Genomic DNA, 6,953 nt, shown 5'->3' on the forward strand with positions numbered 1-6,953 from the left:
CTAACCCCTGTGGGCCAGAACAGAAGCTCCAAGGGCCGAACCCTTGAGCGCCTGAACCATAGCTCCATGGGCCAAACCCCAGGGGGCCGCACCAGCAGCTCCAGGGGCCAAACCCCTGAGAGCCCGAACCATAGATTCAGGGGCCTAACCCCAGAGGCACCAACACCAGCTCCAGGGGCCCAACCCCTGGGGGCCCCAACACTAGCTACAGGGGCCCAACCCCTGAGCCCTCGAACCATAGCTACAGGGGACTAACCCCTGGGGGACCCACCCCAGCTAAAAGGGCTCAAAACGTGAGCGCCCGAACCATAGCTCCAGGGGCCTAACCCCTGGGGCCCCAACACCAGCTCCAGGGGCCCAACCCCTGGGGGCCCCAACACCAGCTCCAGGGGCCCAACCCCTGAGCGCCCGAACCATAGCTCCAGGGGCCAAACCTCAGGGGGCCCCAAACCCAGTTCCAGGGGTCCAACCCCTGAGCGCCCGAACCATAGCTCCAGGGGCCTAACCACTGGGGGCCCCAACACCAGCTCCAGGGGCCCAACCAATGAGCGCCCGAACAATACATCCAGGGGTGTAACCCCTGGGGGCCCCAACACCAGCTCCAGGGGCCCAACCCCTGAGCGCTCGAACTATAGCTACAGGGGCCTTACCCCTGGGGGCCCCCACCCCAGCTGCAAGGGCCGAAAACCTGAGAGCCCGAACCATAGCTCCAGGGGCCTAACCCCTGGGGGCCCCAATCCCAGCTCCAGGGGCCCAACCCCTGGGGGTCCCAACACCAGCTCCAGGGGCCCAACCCCTGAGCGCCCGAACCATAGCTCCAGGGGCCCAACCTCTGAGCGCCCGAATCATAGCTCCAGGGGCCTAACCCCTGGGGGCCCCAACACCAGCTGCAGGGGCCCAACCCCTGAGCGTCCGAACCATAGCTCCAGGGGCCTAACCCCTAGGGGCCCCAACCACAGCTCCAGGGGCCCAACCCCTGGGGGCCCCAACACCAGCTCCAGGGGCCAAACCCCTGGGGGCCCGAACGATAGCTCCAGGGGCCTAACCCCCGGGGCACCAGCTCCAGGGGCCCAACCCCTGGGGGCCCCTCCACCAGCTCCAGGGGCCCAACGCCAGAGCACCCGAACCATAGCTCCAGGGGCCCAACCCCTGTGGGCCCCAACACCAGCTCCAGGGTCTCAACCCCTGAGCTCCCGAACCATAGCTCCAGGGGCCTAATCCCTAGGGGCCCCAACACCAGCTCCAGGGACACAAAACCTGAGAGCCTGAACAATACCTCCAGGGGCCTAACCCCTGGGGGCCCCAACACCAGCTCCAGGGGCCCAACCCCTGAGAGGTCTAACCATAGGTACAGGGGCCTAACCCCTGGTGCCCCAAAACCAGCTACAGGGGCCCAACCCCTGGGGGCCCCAACACCAGCTCCAGGGGCCCAACCCCTGAGCGCCCGAACCATAGCTGCAGAGGCCTAACCCCTGGGGGCCCCAACCCCAGCTCCAGGGGCCAAACCCCTGGGGGCCCCAACACTAGCACCAGGGGCCAAACCCCTGGGGGCCCCAACACTAGCACCAGGGGCCTAACTCCCGAGGGACCCAAACCCTGCTCCAGGGGCCTAACTCCCGAGGGCCCCAAACCCTGCTCCAGGGGCCTAACCCCTGGGGGCCGCAACCCCAGCGTCAGGGGCCCAACCCCTGCGGGCCCCAACTCCAGCTCCAGGGGCCCAACCCCTGGGGGCGCCAACACCAGCTCCAGGGGCCCAACCCCTGAGCGCCCGAACCATAGCTCCAAGGGCCTAACCCCTGGGGCCCCAACACCAGCTCCAGGGGCCCAACCCCTGGGGGCCCCAACACCAGCTCCAGGGGCCCAACCCCTGGGGGCCCCAACACCAGCTCCAGGGGCCCAACCCCTGAGCGCCCGAACCATAGCTCCAGGGGCCGAACCTCAGGGGGCCCCAAACCTAGCTCCAGGGGCCCAACCCCTGGGGGCCCCAACACCAGTTCCAGGGGTCCAACCCCTGAGCGCCCGAACCATAGCTCCAGGGGCCTAACCACTGGGGGCCCCAACACCAGCTCCAGGGGCCCAACCAATGAGCGCCCGAACAATACATCCAGGGGTGTAACCCCTGGGGGCCCCAACACCAGCTCCAGGGGCCCAACCCCTGAGCGCTCGAACTATAGCTACAGGGGCCTTACCCCTGGGGGCCCCCACCCCAGCTGCAAGGGATAAAAACCTGAGAGCCCGAACCATAGCTCCAGGGGCCTAACCCGTGGGGGCCCCAACCCCAGCTCCAGGGGCCCAACCCCTGGGGGTCCCAACACCAGCTCCAGGGGCCCAACCCCTGACCGCCCGAACCATAGCTCCAGGGGCCCAACCTCTGAGCGCCCGAATCATAGCTCCAGGGGCCTAACCGCTGGGGGCCCCAACACCAGCTCCAGGGGCCCAACCCCTGAGCGTCCGAACCATAGCTCCAGGGGCCTAACCCCTAGGGGCCCCAACCACAGTTCCAGGGGCCCAACCCCTGGGGGCCCCAACACCAGCTCCAGGGGCCAAACCCCTGAGCGCCCGAACGATAGCTCCAGGGGCCTAACCCCCGGGGCACCAACCCCAGCTCCAGGGGCCCAACCCCTGGGGGGGCCACCACCAGCTCCAGGGGCCCAACGCCAGAGCGCCCGAACCATAGCTCCAGGAGCCCAACCCCTGTGGGCCCCAACACCAGCTCCAGGGTCTCAACCCCTGAGCTCCCGAACCATAGCTCCAGGGGCCTAATCCCTAGGGGCCCCAACACCAGCTCCAGGGGCACAAAACCTGAGAGCCTGAACAATACCTCCAGGGGCCTAACCCCTGGGGGCCCCAACACCAGCTCCAGGGGCCCAACCCCTGAGAGGTCTAACCATAGGTACAGGGGCCTAACCCCTGGTGCCCCAAAACCAGCTACAGGGGCCCTACCCCTGGGGGCCCCAACACCAGCTCCAGGGGCCCAACCCCTGAGCGCCCGAACCATAGCTGCAGGGGCCTAACCCCTGGGGGCCCCAACCCCAGCTCCAGGGGCCAAACCCCTGGGGGCCCCAACACTAGCACCAGGGGCCAAACCCCTGAGCGCCCGAACCATAGCTCCAGGGGCCTAACTCCCGAGGGCCCCAAACCCTGCTCCAGGGGCCTAACCCCTGGGGGCCGCAACCCCAGCGTCAGGGGCCCAACCCCTGCGGGCCCCAACACCAGCTCCAGGGGCCCAACCCCTGTGGGCCCGAACCACAGCTCCAGGAGCCTAACCCCTGGGGGCCCCAACACCAGCTCCAGGGGCCCAACCCCTGAGCACCCGAACCATAGCTCCAGGGGCCTAACCCCTAGGGGCCCCAACCCCAGCTCCAGGGGCCCAACCACTGGGGGCCCCAACACCAGCTCCAGGGGCCCAACCACTGGGGGCCCGAACAATACCTCCAGAGGCCTAAACCCTGTGGGCCCCAACACCAGCTCCAGGGGCCCACCCCCTGAGCGCTCAAACCATAGCTAGAGAGGCCTAACCCCTGGGGTCCCCCACCCCAGCACCAAGGGCCCAAAACCTGAGCGCTCGAACCATAGCTCCAGAGGCCTAACCCCTGGGGGCCTCAGCAGCAGCTCCAGGGGCCCAACCCCTGAGCGTCCGAACCCTAGCTCTAGGGGCGTAACCCCTGGGGAACCAACACCAGCTCCAGGGGTCCAAACCCTGGGGGACTAAACACCAGCTCCAGGGGCCCAACTCCTGAGCGCCCGAGCCATAGCTCTAGGGGCCTAACCCCTAGGGGCCCCAACCCCAGCTCCAGGGGCCCAACCCCTGGGGCCCCAACACCAGCTCCAGGGGCCCAACCCGTGAGCGCCCGAACCATAGCTCTAGGGGCCTAACCCCAGGGCGCCTCCACCCCAGCTCCAGGGGCCCAACCCCTGCGCGCTCGAACCATAGCTCCAGGGGCCCAACCCCTGGGGGCTCCAACACCAGCTCAAGGGGCCCAACCCCTGGGGGCTCCAACACCAGCTCAAGGGGCCCAACCCCTGGGGGCTCCAACACCAGCACCAGGGGCCGAAACCCTGAGCGCCCGAACCATAGCTCCAGGGGCCTAACCCCTGGGGACCCGAACCGCAGCTCCAGGGGCCCAACCCCTGGGGGCCCCAACAACAGCTCTAGGGGCCCAACCATTGAGCGCCCGAACAATAGCTCTCGGGGCCTAACCCCCGGGGGCCCCAACACCAGCTCCAGGGGCCCAAGCCCTGGGGGCCCCAACAACAGCTCCAAGGGTCCAACCCCTGAGCGCCCGAACCATAGCTCCAGGGGCCCAACCCCTGGGGGCCCGAACCCCAGCTCCAGGGGCCCAACCCCTTGGGGTCCCAACCCCAGCTCCAGGGCCCAACCCCTGGGGGCTCCAACACCAGCTACAGGGGCCCAACCCCTGGGCGCCCGAACCATAGCACCTGGGGTCGAACCCCCGGGGGTCCCAACCGCAGCTCCAGGAGCCCAGCCCCTAGGGCCCTCGACCCCAGCTCCAGGGGCCCAACCCCTGAGCGCTCGAAAAATAGCTCCAGGAGCCCAACCCCTGAGCGCCCATACCATAGCTCCAGGGGCATAACCCCTGGGGCCCCAACACAAGCTCCAGGGGCGCAGCCCCTGAGGGCCCCAACACCAGCTCCAGGGGTCCAACTCCTGAGAGCCCGAACAATAGCTCCAGGGGCCTAGCCCCTGGGGGCCCCAACCCCAGCTCCAGGGGCCTAATCCCTGGGGGCCCCAACCCCAGCTCCAGGGGTACAACCCCTGAGCGCCCGAAGCATAGCTCCAGGGGCCTAATCCCCGGGGGCCCCAACCCCAGATCCAGGGGCCCAACCCCTGAGCGCCCGAACCATAGTTCCAGGGGCCAAACCTCCGGGGGCCTCAACCACAGCTCCAGGGGCCAAACCCCTGGGGGCCCGAACAACAGCTCCAGGAGCCCAACCCCTGGGGGCCCCAACACCAGCTCCAGGGTCCCAACCCCAGAGCGCCCGAACCATAGCTCCAGTGGCCCAACCCCTGGGAGCCACAACACCAGCCCCAGGGGCCCAACCCCTGAGCGCCCGAACCATAGCTCCAGGGGACCAACCCCTGGGGGCCCCACCACCAGCTCCAGGGGCCAAACCCCTGAGAGCCCGAACCATAGATTCAGGGGCCTAACCCAAGAGGCACCAACACCAGCTCCAGGGGCCCAACCCCTGGGGGCCCCAACACCAGCTACAGGGGCCCAACCCCTGAGCGCTCGAACCATAGCTACAGGGGCCTAACCCCTGGGGGACCCACCCCAGCTAAAAGGGCCCAAAACCTGAGCACCCGAACCATAGCTCCAAGGGCCTAACTCCTGGGGCCCCAACACCAGCTCCATGGGCCCAACCCCTGGGGGCCCCAACACCAGCTCCAGGGGCCCAACCCCTGAGCGCCCGAACGATAGCTCCAGGGGCCTAACCCCAGGGGGCCCCAAACCCAGCTCCAGGGGCCCAACCCCTGGGGGCCCCAACACCAGCTCCAGGGGTCCAACTCCTGGGCGCCCGAACCATAGCTCCAGGGGCCTAACCCCTGGGGGCCCCAACACCAGCTCCAGGGGTTGAACCCCTGAGCGCCCGAACAATACCTCCAGGGGCCTAACCCCTGGGGGCCCCAACACCAGCTCCAGGGGCCCAACCCCTGAGCGCTCGAACTATAGCTACACTGGCCTAACCCCTGAGGGCCCCCACCCCAGCTCCAAGGGCCCAAAACCTGAGAGCCCGAACTATAGCTCTAGGGGCCTAACCCCTGGGGGCCCCAACACCATCTCCAGGGGCCCAACCCCTGGGGCTCCCAACACCAGCTCCAGGGGCCCAACCCCTGAGCGCCCGAACCATAGCTCCAGGGGCCCAACCTCTGAGCGCCCGAACCATAGCTCCAGGGGCCTAACCCCTAGGGGCCCCAACCCCAGCTGCAGGGGCCCAACCTCTGTGGGCCCCAACACCTGCAGCAGGGGCCCAACCCGTGAGCGCCCGAACCATAGCTCTAGGGGCCTAACCCCAGGGCACCGCAACCCCAGCTCCAGTGGTCCAAACCCTGGGGGCCTCCACCCCAGCTCCAGGGGCCGAACCCCTGTGCGCCCGAACCATAGCTCCAGGGGCCTAACCCCTGGGGCCCCAACACCAGCTCAAGGGGCCCAACCCCTGAGCGCCCGAATCATAGCTCCAGGGGCCTAACCCCTGGGGGCCCCAACACCAGCTCCAGGGGCCCAACCCCTGAGCGCTCGAACTATAGCTACAAGGGCCTAACCCCTGAGGGCCCCCACCCCAGCTCCAAGGGCCGAAAACCTGAGAGCCCGAACCATAGCTCCAGGGACCTAACCCCTGGGGGCCCCAACCAAATCTCCAGGGGCCCAACCCCTGGGGGTACTAACACCAGCTCCAGGGGCCCAACCCCTGAGCGCCCGAACCATAGCTCCAGGGGCCTAACCTCTGAGCGCCCGAACCATAGCTCCAGGGGCCCAACCTCTGAGCGCCCGAACCATAGCTCCAGGGGCCTAACCCCTGGGGGCCCGAACCATAGCTCCAGGGTCCCAACCCCTGAGCGCCCGAACCATAGCTCCAGGGGCCTAACCTCTAGGGGCCCCAACAACAGCTCCAGGGGCCCAACCTCTGGGGGCCCCAACACCAGCTGCAGGGGCCCAACCCGTGAGCGCCCGAACCATAGCTCCAGTAGCCTAACCCCAGGGGGCCCCAAACCCAGCTCCAGGGGTCCAGCCCCTGAGTGCCCGAACCATAGCTCCAGGAGCCCAACCCCTGAGTGCCCGAACCATAGCTCCCGGGGCCTAACCCCCGGTGGCCCCAACCGCAGCTCCAGGGGCCCAACCCCTTGGGGGCCCCAACAACAGCTCCAGGGGCCCAACCCCTGACCGCCCGAACCATAGCTCTAGGGACCTAACCCCCGGGGGCCCCAACACCAG

The sequence above is a fragment of the Gopherus flavomarginatus genome, unplaced genomic scaffold (genome assembly GCF_025201925.1).
Source record: "Gopherus flavomarginatus isolate rGopFla2 unplaced genomic scaffold, rGopFla2.mat.asm mat_scaffold_243_arrow_ctg1, whole genome shotgun sequence".
NCBI lineage: Eukaryota > Metazoa > Chordata > Testudines > Testudinidae > Gopherus > Gopherus flavomarginatus.